A 15,504-nucleotide genomic window follows, 5' to 3' on the forward strand; every position below is an offset into this window, starting at 1 on the left:
ACTGCCACGGCCAATATCCTAGAAGTGGCCAGTGCTAAAAGGCAAAGGCATTACCAACTTGGCTTTACCAATTACCAATGTATTTTCTAATACAGTCATTTTTGGTGGGATTGGCTATGTCAAGTTCATACAGATAGAAAAATTGGAAAAAAAGCCGCACAACTGATGCCATGAAATAACAATTATAATAAAAACAAGGAGTAGCTTCTGTATTATTTAATCAAAATGAATCTTAAAAGATTGAACCAATCCATGTATAAATGCACGCATAATTAATTCACATAGAAAAACAACATTGTGTCCATCTCAAAAAAATCATAAGAATCGCAGTACATAATGGCCCTCTGGCAATTAAAAAAATTAAAACAAATGAGCAGCAAAAATAGATGTAAGACATTATAGCTGCTTATCAGCTGATGTAATATTGAGTAAGCAAAAAGAATTTAAAGATCTCAGATGTCCAAATGTACTACAGTTTAGGGAAGGGGCATAACTCCCAGAGGCAATGGAGACACTTGCCTCCAGGTCCCAAGCCCTGAAGGGGCACCTGCATGTACATCAGCACCTGTGTGGTACACAGCAGGATCCAAGTGTGACCCCTGCTCTACCAACAGAGCTCTGCAGCGCACCCGCTGCTGCAGAGTTAATTGGCGCTGTTCCAGGAGCCCTGCTAACACCTGCAATAGAGGAAAGGATGGCCACTGCCTGGTACTGCTCAGTCTGCCCTGCAGCAAGCACGGTGTACCCGCCGCTGCTGCTGGACTGTGAGATGGGAGCCGGTGAACGCTGACTATGCATGCTGCAGATGGCTGAATCACAGCGTAGCAGGAGCCCTGCCAATTCACTAAGGGCTCTGGTCCCTGTAGAATGGATGAGAGCGCTACCTATATAATTATGTATACACACACACCATATTTGTTTTGCCTTTTTTCCAAGGGGGGGGGGGGGGACGGACCAAACTCCAACTTGCCTCCGGGGGGCGACTGGGATGAACTTACGCTCCTAGTTCAGGGAAAAAAAACTGTAATACAGCCCACAACCCCCAAATAAAAGCCAGATGATGAGAGTTCCAGATGAGTTTCAAATATATTGATGGATCAGAGCTAGTTAGTGTCCCTGATTGACAGGCAGAGGCATTCGCTGGGCGGGAGGGGGTGGCACGGCGGCGTCTAGCCACCGTTTTTAGGGCGTGGTCCAGCCAATGCAGGCGTGGCTGGACCGTGCTGGGGGTGGGCCGCAGCGGCTGCGTGACGTCACACGCAGCCGCTGCGACCCGGGGCAGCGACAAGTAACTCCCGCAGGAGCTGCGCTGGCCGGGAGTTACTCTTCAAGTACAAAAGCATCGCCGCTGTGCGATGCTTTTGTACTTGTGAGGGTGGGGACGGAATGACATGTGGGGCGGACTAGCCATGTGCTGGGCGTCCCCTCCGCATGTCTGGTAAGATGATCGTAGCTGTGCTAAATTTAGCACAGCTACGATCAACTCGGAATGAACCTCATATAACAGTTGTGTTTAGCGGCAAAATATTCAGCCCAGGCACTAACGCGTTTCATCACTTGACTTGTGATTTCATTAGATCAATAGAGGATCCTGATTGGATACTCACCTGTTATGCAGCTAATAATATCTTCATTTGTGACAGCTGTTTCAAAACCAAAATGATATAATAGGAGCTGCAAACCTGATAACTAAATAGACAATGTGATGCATACTTATATAGACAAGGGTCATGATGCAGAAAGTGTAAAATTGAGGCAAGACCTCATCAAATGCCTTTTCTGGAGGTTTGGCCGAGTACCGCATATGAACCAAGCCCCGGAATGCAATAGATTCCTGGGCTTGGATGCGGTGGGCTGTGGGTTATAGGCTTCTATCGCACAGCCCCTTCAGAGAGGGATACTTAACCCGGAAGTCCTATCATCGCTAAAGACAGCTTTTACCGCAAGAGCTGTCCTTTGTGATTTGCGTCATGCATACGGCGTTGGTAAATGTGATGCTTGCTGCATCCCGCCCAAGGGTTTTTTGGGCTGTGTCAAATTCATACAGTATATGGCTGAAAAGGTGACCGCTTCAAGTTATTGTTTTAATGTAATTTGGACTCTTGTTCAAGATGTAACTTGTACCCTGTGGTGTTGGTGATTGATGATATGGAGCACATTCATCTTCTTGCTGATCATGGAAACTACAAAGGGTAGCAGGGAGGGTGGTAGTTACTTGCAGGGCTGCCATTAAAAATTGTGGGGCCCGGGACTGACAAAAGAGACAGCCCCCCCCCCCCCCAATAGCATTTTTCGCTGCGCCACTCCACCCCTATGTGATGTCATACATATGGGTGGAGCATTACGGACCTGCAGGAACGATTCACAGAGAGCTGATGCACAGGGAAGGCTTGATTTAAGAAGTACTCCCTGCGCATCAGCCCGCTGTTTTTGTTTTTGGTGCAGCTCTCCAAGTATCGGCAGTAGGAGCCCGGGGTGGGCCCCTCTCTCTGTAAGGGCCTGGAACACCAGTCCTCTCGGCTCCCCCCTGATGGCTGCCCTGGTTACATGGACTCAGCAGCCGAAGTGCTCAGATGGGCCACTTAGCTACCCCTGCTGCCCTGGTATTGCTGCACTTGCTCCAGTTATCTAAACCCAAAGCCTCACAGACCCAATTAAAGACTTTTAATAACTCTAATGATGGCTGTTGCCCAGTCATTTAAAGTCTGTTGTTTAACATCTTGTCACAATCTGGTATTTTGTCATTCCAACGGGGGTCTTGCACAGTCTTAATGATTCACAAGACTCTCTCACCCCTAGTGAAAGGCAGGTCATGAGCAAGAAAAGAATTGTGATGGGTAGATATTTAAATTTCATCAACACAAAGCAAAAATGTTATGTACAATATAATTTCCCTCTTCGTATGATAGCCAACGTGCCGTGTGGATGCAGGATATTAAAAAGCGATAACTCCAGTTAACCTATGTTTCTTAATTAACTATTAAACAAATACATTGTCATTCTGAGTCATTCTTTATTAGGCTCTTCTGCCATCTGATATATGTGCATAAATAACCGCGTTCATTTACATTTTCATATTCTAGAAAAACAAATGTAGTGATGCTGTTTATTAAACTGACATTTACAAAACACACATTAGACACTTCTTTGCATTCTTTAGTTTTAACGCCACAGAAGCTTGCAGGGTTATAATCAGTGGCGGTTGAAGCACACACCACAGTTTGCATGGGAAAGGCTGGTAAGCACATGCGATGTTGTATGTAATATACGTGCTGGCTGCCTGACCCAAATGTGCGCTTCACAACCGCCGCAGCACCCGGCACGCAGCATTCGGCTTCGCTTCTCCTTCTAAGCCCCACCCCCAGACTCCCATTGGCTAGTTTCACAGTCTGAGAGCAGGCTTAGAAGGAGAAGTGAAGCAGAATGCTGCATCCTGGGTACTTCGGCGGCTGTGAACATTACAGAACAACATTGCATGTATGTTTGTATGTGCACTCCCCCCCCCCCCATGCAAAATGTGGTGTGCGCTGCAGTCATCACTGGTTATAATGGTAATGCTTAATATTAGAGATGTGCGCTGATACCTGTGTTTTGATTTTTGTTTTGGTTCTAAACAATGGCTGCTGCTGCCCCTGCCAGTCGAAAGCCATGATGGGCCCAGGTACTTTTCAAGGGGCTTGGCCTAATCACCGGCGGTGTGGTCATGTATCCTTAGAAATAAATACTGAAAAAAAATGTATTTTAAGCACCTCCATAACCTCACTGCAACCCAGTACACAGCAGTGTGTGCTGGGCTGAGGAAAAGAGATGTAGCTGCTGCTGCTAGGTAAGAGGGAGGGGGCCTGGGCCCCTACTGGACCCTCACTGGGCCCCTCCATCAGACCTGGGCCCTGGTAATTTGTATCCCCCCCCCCTCTCTCTTAGCACCACTGGCAGCACCATCCAAAGTGTGAAGGGGGGGCTGGCCAAAACATATGAACATACATGTAAAGTTGTATATAACATATATCCTGGCTTCCTTCCCTGGGAATCAGCAGCAACTGCCACAGCACAGCACACACTGCTCAGCCTGTCAATTGTCATTTAGCCTGCCCCCGGACTCCTGTGAAACCAGCCAATGGGAGTCCGGGGGCGGACTAAATGACGATTGACTGGCTGAGTAGTGTTTTCCATGCTGTGGCGGCTGATGATGATTCCTGAGGAAGGAATCCAGGACATATGTTATATAAAATTCACATCAATTAGCCCGCCCATGGCCAGCTCTCCCCTGCACTCTTTGGACGGCGGTGCAACCCAGGTGCTGCAGCCACCACTGGTTCTAAATCATTGTCGTGTTTTGGTTTTAAAGAACCACCATCAAGTGTTTTGGGTTCGGTTTTGGATCTGGATATCTTCGAAAATCAGTAAAAATCAGTAAAAATTGATAACAACAGCTAAAATTATGTTACATCAATAACATTAATTTTCAGTCAGTTTTGCCCACCTCATCATACATTCTTCTGAGTGAAATGGCACCTGAAATCACGAGGGAGGGAATTACATGCAAACCAAAACCCCAGAGTCATTTTTTAAATCTGAGTTATGAGCTAAAGGGAAGACCTGACTCAGGACTCGGTCCATTCGGATCCTCAAAACTGATTTGAGCCGGGTCTTGGTTCTACTTGGATCCCTAAAGTTCGGGTGTGTTTGGTTTTTAACAGAACAGAACCGCTCATCTCTACTTAATATTTATTTAGCCAACATTATCGCTAGAAAAACACGGATTAATGTGAGATCAACATGTCACATAAATTTGGTAGGGGTTTTTTAACTTCAGGCCATATGGATTTATTGACTTATACAAACACACACACTTCAGTGTGCTATCTTCTGGTTGTTTTGCTAATGCCATTATAGTAAAGCCATAGAGCACGATGGATCTGTGTTATATACTGTATAGTAGCAATGAAAATTATCTAGGAATTGTATGCAGTATATTTAGGATAAAACTCGAGATGAGTGGGTTTGGTTCTCAGGGAACTGAACCCCCTCGAATGTCACGATCCAAGCTGGAACCCGAGTCTGACTCAGTACTTCCTGCCACACTCGGATCCCAGAACGAGGCAAAACTTCATAATCCTGCTGTCAGATTCTCGCGGGTTTTGGATTCCATATAAAGAGCCGCGCGTCTCAGTCGTTTTCACTCTGGACTTGGAGAGTGAGGGAGACAGACCTCTGTCTCTCTCTGTGGGTGGTGGCATCAGGTGGGGTCAGTATGTGCTCTCTAGGGGTGCTGTGTTGTGTGCTGTTAGAGGTGCTGTCCTGTCACTGTGGTGTCATGTGCTGTTAGGGGCACTGTCCTGTATGCTGTAAAAATACAGGGGTGCTTTGAAAATACAGGGGTGCTGGTTCTGTCCTGTATGCTGTAAAAAATACAGGGGTGTTGTAAAGGTACACTGGCCCTGTCTTGTATGCTGTAAAATTACAGGGGTGCTGTGAAAATAAATGTACACTGGCCCTGTCTTGTATGCTGTAAAAATACAGGGATGCTGTGAAAATACAGGGGCACTGTTCTGTTTGCTGTAATAATGAAGGGGTGCTGTCCTGTGAAATGGAGAACATAATTTTGAGGAAAAAATAGTGAAAGACCAGGAACCGCTTCCAGGGACACTGTCCTGTATGCTGTAAAAATACAGGGGTGCTGTGAAAATACAGGGGTGCTGGTTCTGTCCTGTATGCTGTAAAAAATACTGGGGTGTTGTAAATGTACACTGGTTTTGTCTTGTATGCTGTAAAATTATAGGGGTGCTGTGAAAATAAATGTACACTGGCCCTGTCCTGTATGCTGTAAAAATATAGGGGTGCTGTGAAAATAAATGTACACTGGGCCTGTCCTAAATGCTGTAAAAATACAGGGGTGCTGTGAAAATACAGGGGTGCTGGTTCTGTCCTGTATGCTGTAAAAAAATACAGGGGTGTGGTAAAGGTACACTGGTTTTGTCTTGAATGTTGTAAAATTAGAGGGGTGCTGTGAAAATAAATGTACACTGGCCCTGTCTGGATGCTGTAAAAATACAGGGGTGCTGTGAAAATAAATGTACACTGGCCCTGTCCTGTATGCTGTAAAAATACTGGGGTGCTGTTGTTAAAATAAATGTACATTGGCCCATTCTTGTATGCTGTAAAAATACAGGGGTGCTGTGAAAATAAATGGACAGTACACTGGCCCTGTCTTGTATGCTGTAAAAATACACGGGTGCTGTGAAAATACAGGGGCACTGTTCTGTGTGCTGTAATAATAAAGGGGTGCTGTCCTGTGAAATGGAGAACATAATTTTGAGAAAAAATTAGTGAAAGACCAGGAACTGCTTCCAGTTACTGCTTCCACCAGTCATGACATTGATGATGCAATTCCATCAACGTCGTCTGCTAAGGTCGATGCCCAATGTCACAGAGGGCATGTAAAATCCAAGAAGCAAAAATGAATACCCCCCAAAAAAAGAAATTATCTGATAAGAAACGTAAAATTGACAATATGCCATTCATGACACAAAGTGGCAAGAAAAGGCTAAGTTCATGACTGGTAGTTCAGCTTCTCATGAAGATGGAGGCCATTCTCCCTCTCAAAAAATAAAAAATTAAAGCTTGTTAAAGCACAGGAAAAAACAACTGTGCATTAAGATATATCACAAATCCCCTAGGAGAGTCCAAGTGTGTCCGTGGTTGCGATGTGTAGGCATGACCTTTTCAAGGAATAAACAAGAGAGAAAACGGCTGCGCTGAATTTCAGAAATATGATGTGATATGTTCAATAGAGAGAGCCAACGTATCAATTATAAAATTGAACAAATTTATTAAAAAACTGTAGAATGTAATAAAATAAAAAACAATAAAACATGAATGGATATTACTCAGTCACTTGTCTCAAAGTGTCAGCACAATTAAAGGACTTGTATCATATTGCAGCTGTAATGTGTAATGCTAAGTCCGTGTTCCGTAGCTGAAAAAGAGTGCTGCTGATGGTACACAGCAGTAAGCAAAAGGTGCAATTGTAGAGCTCCAATGATGAATTAAGTATGTATAGCCAGTAAGTCATTCAGTGATTAATACCTCTCCGATGGGCTGGTCCATTTACCGGGCGTCCCCGGTCTGGTGTCCTGCGTTGCCCACAAGTGCTGTGCAGCGGAGAGGAGACGGAATGCTGTATGTAGTCGGCTGGCTTATGCGGCATAAATGACAGCGGCTGCTGGGAGCAGAGATCAGTCAGGAGCGTTGCCGTCTGAGAATGCTGAGCTCTGCACGAAATGTGAGACACCTGAGCAAGGTGTGTAGAGAGGCGGGTCCTAACGCGTTTCATCACGCTCCACGTGACTTTTTCAAAGGTGATTTCCTGCCTCCAGATTCTCCAGTATTTAAACTATGGTGTATCCAGAGCAAACATAAACCATTAAAACTACGTGGCTCTCTCATAAAAATTCAATAACGATCACATAGATCAGTGGCAGACTTGACTTGCTAAGAATAGGAAATATAAAACATACTGTATAGAGAAAATAAATAAAACTATAAAGATTAATAATTAAAGCGAGATGTGTATTTAGGAACTAATTATACAGAGAGGAGGTACCCGAATGCCGGGCCTCAGGCAAAAGTAAAACAAGCATATATCACTTATACATCCCATGTGTAAGAACAGGATTTTAACTCTATAAATAGAGCAACAAACTATACCAAAAGAGGTATTCTCTAACTCACATTTGAAACCTTCAATCAGTGAAAACCTACATACAGACTTGTATAGCCTGTATTAGAAATTTATGAATACCCTCTGACAGAGAAAGGATTAAATTGAAAAGCATGTGTCTGTATGATAAAAACATCTTGTGTGCTAAGTGACGTGCATAGCTAAGTGACGGATCTCTTTAGTTTGATAGATCCGGAGTTCGAATCTGTATGGCGATGCCAAGGAGTTAGCGGCCATCTGACTGGAGATGTTGATTTTTATTTATGTTTTCTTTTTCTTATTTTTTATTTTTATTGTTTATTTGTATTCCCTGATTATTTATTCATTTATATATATTTATCATGGCTTTATTAATCACTTTGGATCAATTAGTAATCATTAGGTAATTGTTTCGTGGATATATTTAGACAGATCTCTACTGTTCTATTCGTCTGAACTTTTTACAGTTTCTTTATACTGTGTAGTCTAGCATAGGCAATGCTGATATTAGTGTTTCCATTTTTCAACATTACCCATCTAAATTTAATAATTCAATCGTTTGACACATCACACTCCACTTGGTACATTTTATGTACTGGTATAGTATTCGGATTATGTATCCATCTGTATATGTATAGCATCAGGATTATGTATTCATATGTACATGTTTTTATTAATTATTTAGTTCTCAAAGCGTTTTATATGCTGAATTGACACCTGTGATACAATTCAGATTTCAGTAACAGAGATTATATCTTTTCCAACATACCCTGGACACCGTGCTTACCCAGTGGCGCGCATGTTTGAGTGACGGACACTCTCTGTCTGAATGATACTGAGTTCGATCCTGACTCGAGCCTTTCAGGCGTCAGTGGTTATTTGAACACAGGGCTAGGATATTATTTTGCATATTTTTATCATACAGACACATGCTTTTTAATTTAATCCTTTCTCTGTCAGAGGGTATTCATAAATTTCTAATACAGGCTATACAAGTCTGTATGTAGGTTTTCACTAATTGAAGGTTTCAAATGTGAGTTAGAGAATACCTCTTTTGGTATAGTTTGTTGCTCTATTTATAAGGTTAAAATCCTGTTCTTACACATGGGATGTATAAGTGATATATGCTTGTTTTACTTTTGCCTGAGGCCCGGCATTCGGGTACCTCCTCTCAGTATAATTAGTTCCTAAATACACATCCCGCTTTAATTATTAATCTTTATAGTTTTATTTATTTTCTCTATATGTTTTATATTTCCTATTCTTAGCAAGTCAAGTCTGCCACTGATCTATGTGATCGTTATTGAATTTGTATGAGAGAGCCACGTAGTTTTAATGGTTTATGTTTGTTTTTTAATTTGAGATTGAGTGCAGACAGCTGTCTGCTCTGGATACACCATAGTTTAAATACTGGAGAATCTGGAGGCAGGAAATCACCTTTGAAAAAGTCACGTGGAGCGTGACGAAACGCGTTAGGACCCACCTCTCTACACACCTTGCTCAGGTGTCTCACATTTGGTGCAGAGCTCAGCATTCTCAGACGGCAACGCTCCTGACTGATCTCTGCTCCCAGCAGCCGCTGTCATTTACGCCGCATAAGCCAGCCGACTACATACAGCATTCCATCTCCTCTCCGCTGCACAGCACTTGTGGGCAACGCAGGACACCAGACCGGGGACGCCCGGTAAACGGACCAGCCCATCGGAGAGGTATTAATCACTGAATGACTTACTGGCTATACATACTTAATTCATCATTGGAGCTCTACAATTGCACCTTTTGCTCACTGCTGTGTACTATCAGCAGCACTCTTTTTCAGCTACGGAACACGGACTTTAGCATTACACATTACAGCTGCAATATGATACAAGTCCTTAAATTGTGCTGACACTTTGAGACAAGTAACTGAGTAATATCCATTCATGTTTTATTGTTTTTTATTTCATCACATTCTACAGTTTTTTAATAAATTTGTTCAATTTTATAATTGATACGTTGGCTCTCTCTATTGAACATATCACATCATATTTCTGAAATTCAGCGCAGCCGTTTTCTCTCTTGTTTATTCCTTGCTACACTATAACACATATAGTTGTTTGGCTAGCGCAGGATTTCTGAAATAGGTTCAATACACACTCTCAATTTTATGTTTATCCTCTGCTGAGGCGCTTTTTCAGCAGTTAATATACTTTGGTTTTATGACCTTTTCAAGACTCTATGTGAAAAGGAGGCTCCTACCACCATTTTCATGCACCCTGCAAGTGCTGGGAGGATCATTGCCAGTCCAGTTGCTGATATTCAGATTGAGGATGTCACTATAGAAGTACACCAGGATGAGGGAGATATTGGTGTAGCTGGCGCTGAGGAGGAAGTTGATGATGAGGATTCTGATTGTGATGTGGTTTGTTTGAATAAGGCACCAATGGAGACAGTTGTTGGCCATGGGATGAAAAAGCCCATTGTCATGCCTGGCCAAATACCAAAAAATCCACCTCTTCAGTATGGAATCATTTCTCTGTGAGGATGAGGCTGTAAACACTGAGAATGAGGATGATGAGGACGACATCTTGCCTCTGTAGATCCAGTTTGTGCAAGGAGAGATTAATTGCTTCTTTTTTGGTGGGGGCCCAAACAAAGCAATCATTTCAGCCACAGTAGAGGGGACAGACCCTGTTGCTGAAATGATTGGTTTGTTAAAGTGTGCATGTCCTTTTTATACAACATAAGGGTGGGAGGGCCTAAGGACAATTCCATCTTGCACGTCTTTTCTTTGTCTGCCACATCATAACTGGGGTGCTGCCCTATATGGGGTGCTGCTCCTCTGCCCTATCAGTCCAGGGGTGCTGCCTCACTACTGGTTAAGTCCAGGGGTGCTCTTGCCTGTCTGGTGTGCTGTGTAACTCTCCAGGGGTGCTGTCTATGCTGTATAAGTCCAGGTGTGCTGCCTATCTGCTGTATAAATCCAGAGGCGCTGCCGTATAATTCCAGGGGTGCTGCTGTACTTGATCCTAGGTTTAAATTAAAGCCTAGAGCATAATATGAAACAAGCTTCAACATCACAACCAGATTTATGAAAACATATAGCCACAAAGGTGGAAATGGAAATTGCAATTTTGATGAAGTGTTTTTTTAATAAAGTGGGGCTAGACCACATTTGTGGCCAAAGTCAGTCAGACTCACAAGAGGCAGAATCATAACCCAGCGGAACATGACATGGCAACATCTCCTACTTCATTTTCTCTGGCAACTGCCGGAGAAAACAAGATTTTCCAAACACACCTATGTCTATATATCTCAATTATTTCATGTTAGGGACTCAAATAAATGACTCCAATTAGTCAACCTTAATTTTGATTTATTATTAATGTTCCACATTTTGGGATTATTTACAATATGCGCATTTGTTGTACAGGGTTCTTTTCCTTTTTTTTGTAAATGTTTTCTCCTTAATAATTGTACAATGTAAGGGCAGCGTAGGGTTATCGCAAGACCTTGCAATGTTAGAAGAACAGAGTTTCAGTGATCTTGCATTGCATCAGTTTTCCATTGCACTGCAGCACTAGATGGGCCAGGAGCTCTTCGGGGTCATTCCGAGTTGATCGCTAGCTGCCGTTGTTCGCAGCGCAGCGATCAGGCTAAAAAATGGCTTTTCTGTGCATGCGTATGCACTGCAATACGCACGGGCGTTGTATGGGTACAAAGCCCGTTGTTGTTTTGCACAGGTTTTCAGTCGCACTGACGGCCGCAAGAAAATTGACAGGACGGGGGCGTTTCTTGGTGTCAACTGACCGTTTTCAGGGAGTGTTTGCAAAAATGCAGGCATGTCTGAAAAAACCAAGGCGTGGCTGGGAATTTGCTGGGCGGGTGTATGACGTCAAATCCGGACACGAATAGGCTGAAGTGATCGCAAGTGCTGAGTAGGTTCAGAGCTGCTCTGAAACTGCACAAACTGTTTTTGCAGAGCTCGGCTGCGTTCATATTTCTGCTAAGCTAAAATACACTCCCCAGTGGGCGACGGCATAGCGTTTGCACGGCCGCTAAAACTAGCTAGCGAGCGATCAACTCGGAATGACCCCCCTTGTGAGGCACAAACAGTTACTGAACTAGGCCCAGTATTGAGTCTCATGGTGGCTTACAGCCAGGAAGATGTCCGACTTGCCAGGCTGAGGCATGCTGGTGGAAAGAGGTAAGCATTGCTTCTTCCCACAGTCCTACTTGTAGTATGAAATGAGTTTCGACTGTAGAGTGGTAAGCTCCACTAGCATAGGGGCTGAATAACAAAGAATTCTCTGCACAGTCCTGCTTAGTACTGTACTGAACCCACCTGAACTCAACTTGGCCGATTCGGGGCTGCTGTGGGGGCTCACGAGGGGCTGCTAAAACATCTAAGGGGCTGCTTTATTTAAAAATAAAATATGAATAAAATAAACAAGACACACAGGTATGCTCACATGCGTGTAACTGGGACACACAGGTATGCTCACATGCGTGTAACTGGGAGCTGTGAAAAACAAAAATAAGGCATCTGCCACAATATATGTAAATAAAAGTGCAATAAAAAAAATGGTAAAAAAGAAACCCACGAGATTTTCACAAAATAAGTCTCCAGACTCAGTGGAGGAGAAAATATCCAATCTTGATCCTGTGGTATACACCAGTTTATTTGCATCCCAGCATTAAATCCGAGATTATCTTAACCCGTGAAAATGGAGAAGGGGGTACAAGTTTGGAGGCTTTGGCCGTTAGTTTTTCAGTTTGTCCAGTAATGTGGTAATTATATATTTGCTTGGTTAAAGTCCTTTTCTGTTCCACACCAAGATAGGAGTGGAGGTGAAAGCCTGTGTGTCGTTCCTGATTACGTGTACCTCTCTAATTTTTAATCACCTTCTTGACACTGTCCTCTTCCTCTTGCCTCTTTTCATAATGTGAAAAGTCATCAAATATGGAGGTGGTATGTTTGTATCTAGCTATGATTCGGAGAACTTATCGAGCTTTTTCCAGGGGGACCACCTGTCGCTGAAATTATGGGTTTATTAAACTGTGCATGTCCTGTTTAAACAACATAAGGGTGGGTGGGAGGTACCAAGGACAATTCCATCTTGCATCTCTTTTTTTTAATTTGCATTATATGCTCTTTGAATCCTAGTTTTTAAAACTGCCATCCTGTCTGCCACTGCAGTGCCACTCCTAGATGTGCCAGGTGTTTGTGCCGCCCACTTGTGTCGCTTTGCTTAGTCATCCAGCCACCTTGGTGTAACCTTTGGCCTAAAAACAATATTGTAAGGTGTGAGGTGTTCAGAATAGACTGGAAATGAGTGGAAATGAATGTTATTGAGGTTTATAATATTGTAGGCTCAAAAATACCCCCCATATTCTGTGATTTTAGCAGTTTTATGTTTTTGTCAAAACCAATCCAGATCTAAAACACAAACGGAGATCCAGATCCAAAACCAAAACACGAAAAGTGTCCGCCGCACATCTCTAGATAAAACACAGGTGTTTATTATTATTTATTACCAGTTATTTATATAGCGCACACACATATTCCGCAGCGCTTTACAGAGAATATTTGGCCATTCACATCAGTCCCTGCCAAAGTGGAGCTTACAATGTACCGTATATACTCGAGTATAAGTCGACCCGAATATAAGCCGAGGCACCTAATTCTACCACAAAAACCTGGGAAAACTTATTGACTCGAGTATAAGCCTAGGGTGGGAAATGCAGCTCTAGCCGTACACAGCCCTCAGTGCCAGATATGCCCTCATAGTGCCAGATATGCCCCCACAGTGCTGCCAGATATGCCCCCACAGTGCTGCCAGATATGCCCCCACAGTGCTGCCAGATATGCCCCCACAGTGCTGCCAGTTATGCCCCCACAGTGCTGCCAGATATGCCCCCACAGTGCTGCCAGATATGCCCCCACAGTGCTGCCAGATATGCCCCCACAGTGCTGCCAGATATGCCCCCACAGTGCTGCCAGATATGCCCCCACAGTGCTGCCAGATATGCCCCCACAGTGCTGCCAGATATGCCCCCACAGTGCTGCCAGATATGCCCCCACAGTGCTGCCAGATATGCCCCCACAGTGCTGCCAGATATGACCCCACAGTGCTGCCAGATATGCCCCCACAGTGCTGCCAGTTATGCCCCCACAGTGCTGCCAGATATGCCCCCACAGTGCTGCCAGTTATGCCCCCACAGTGCTGCCAGTTATGCCCCCACAGTGCTGCCAGATATGCCCCCACAGTGCTGCCAGATATGCCCCCACAGTGCTGCCAGATACGTTCCCTCCCCAAGTGCCAGGTATGCCCCACAGTGCTGTTACTTACCCCTCCGTCGATCCCGCGCTGTCTTCTGGAGGGACACGAAGCACGCAGCGTGCGCGGCTCTCCTGTGTCCCTCCTGCATCTTCGGCGGCCGCGGCGGGTCTATTATAGGAAGTGCCGGTTCGTGATCAGAGGTCACGAACGGGTATTTCCTGTAATAGAACCGCCGCTGCTGCCGCCGGAGATGCAGGAGGGACACAGGAGCGCCGCGCGCTGTGCGCTCCATGTCCCTCCTTCACACTGCTCTGCCTCTGCCTGCACTGACTCGAGTATAAGCCGAGGTGGCTTTTTCAGCACAAAAAAAAGTGCTGAAAAAGTCGGCTTATACTCGAGTATATACGGTATATTCCCTACCACATGTACACGCACACATTCATACTAGGGTTAATTTTTGTTGGAAGCCAATTAACCTACCAGTATATTTTTGGATTGTCGGAGGAAACCAGAGTACCCGGAGGAAACCTATGCAAGTACGGGGAGAATATACAAACTCCACACAGTTAGGGCCATGGTGGTAATCGAACCCATGACCTCAGTGCTGTGAGGCAGTAATGCTACCCATTACACCATCCGTACTGTTAGGCGAGGTGGCAACTACAGGAGCTGCGCTGGCAGGGAGCTGCTCAGCGGGTACAAAATCATCAATGCGGTGCGATGCTTTTGCACCCTTGCGTGGGGGCGAAAGGGGGGTAGGGCCAGACATGCAGGGCAGACTAGCCCTCTGCTGGGCATCCCCCTGCATGTCTGAGAAACTGATCGAAGATGTGCTAACTTTAGCACATCTACGATCAAATCTGTATTACCCCCTTAGGGGTCAGGCTGCACCTAGGCACATTATTTGTCTGCCCCCCCCTCATGTCATTGCCCCTTAATTTCCGGTGCCAGTTCGGATGCCCCAAGACCACCAAAGCAGTCTCAACCTCACCCTACTACCAGCTCCTGGGCCACAATTTGCTGCCCATTGTTAATCATTTGCTAAATATAAAAAAAATCTATATAAGAGTTGTAATGTCGAAAAAAAGAAAATATTATCTGGCCCATATCAGCCAGGTGTGCCATCCCCTAGCTACTGTAAGTATACACACTTAGGCCCCTATTTATCAAACCGTGGAGAGTGATAAATTGCATGGCAATAAAGTACAAACCAATCAGCTCCTAACTGTCATTTTTTAAACACAGGGGCAGATGCATTAACCTGGAGAAGTGATAAAGAAGCGATAAAGCAGTGCAAAGTGATAGCCAATCACTAGCCAATCATTACAGATTTGAAAAAAACAGTAAACTGGCTGATGCGTAATTACCTTGCATCTATTACTGCTTTATCACTTATTTATCCCTTCTCCAGGCTTAATATGTCTGCCCCATAGCCAGTAACATCAGAGCCGGATTAAGGGGGGGTCACAGGGGGTCAGTACCCCAGGCCCTCTAATCTTAGGGGGCCCCCCTGACCGACGATCATCAGCGCTGCTGAAA

The sequence above is a fragment of the Pseudophryne corroboree genome, chromosome 6 (genome assembly GCF_028390025.1).
Source record: "Pseudophryne corroboree isolate aPseCor3 chromosome 6, aPseCor3.hap2, whole genome shotgun sequence".
Taxonomy (NCBI): domain Eukaryota; kingdom Metazoa; phylum Chordata; class Amphibia; order Anura; family Myobatrachidae; genus Pseudophryne; species Pseudophryne corroboree.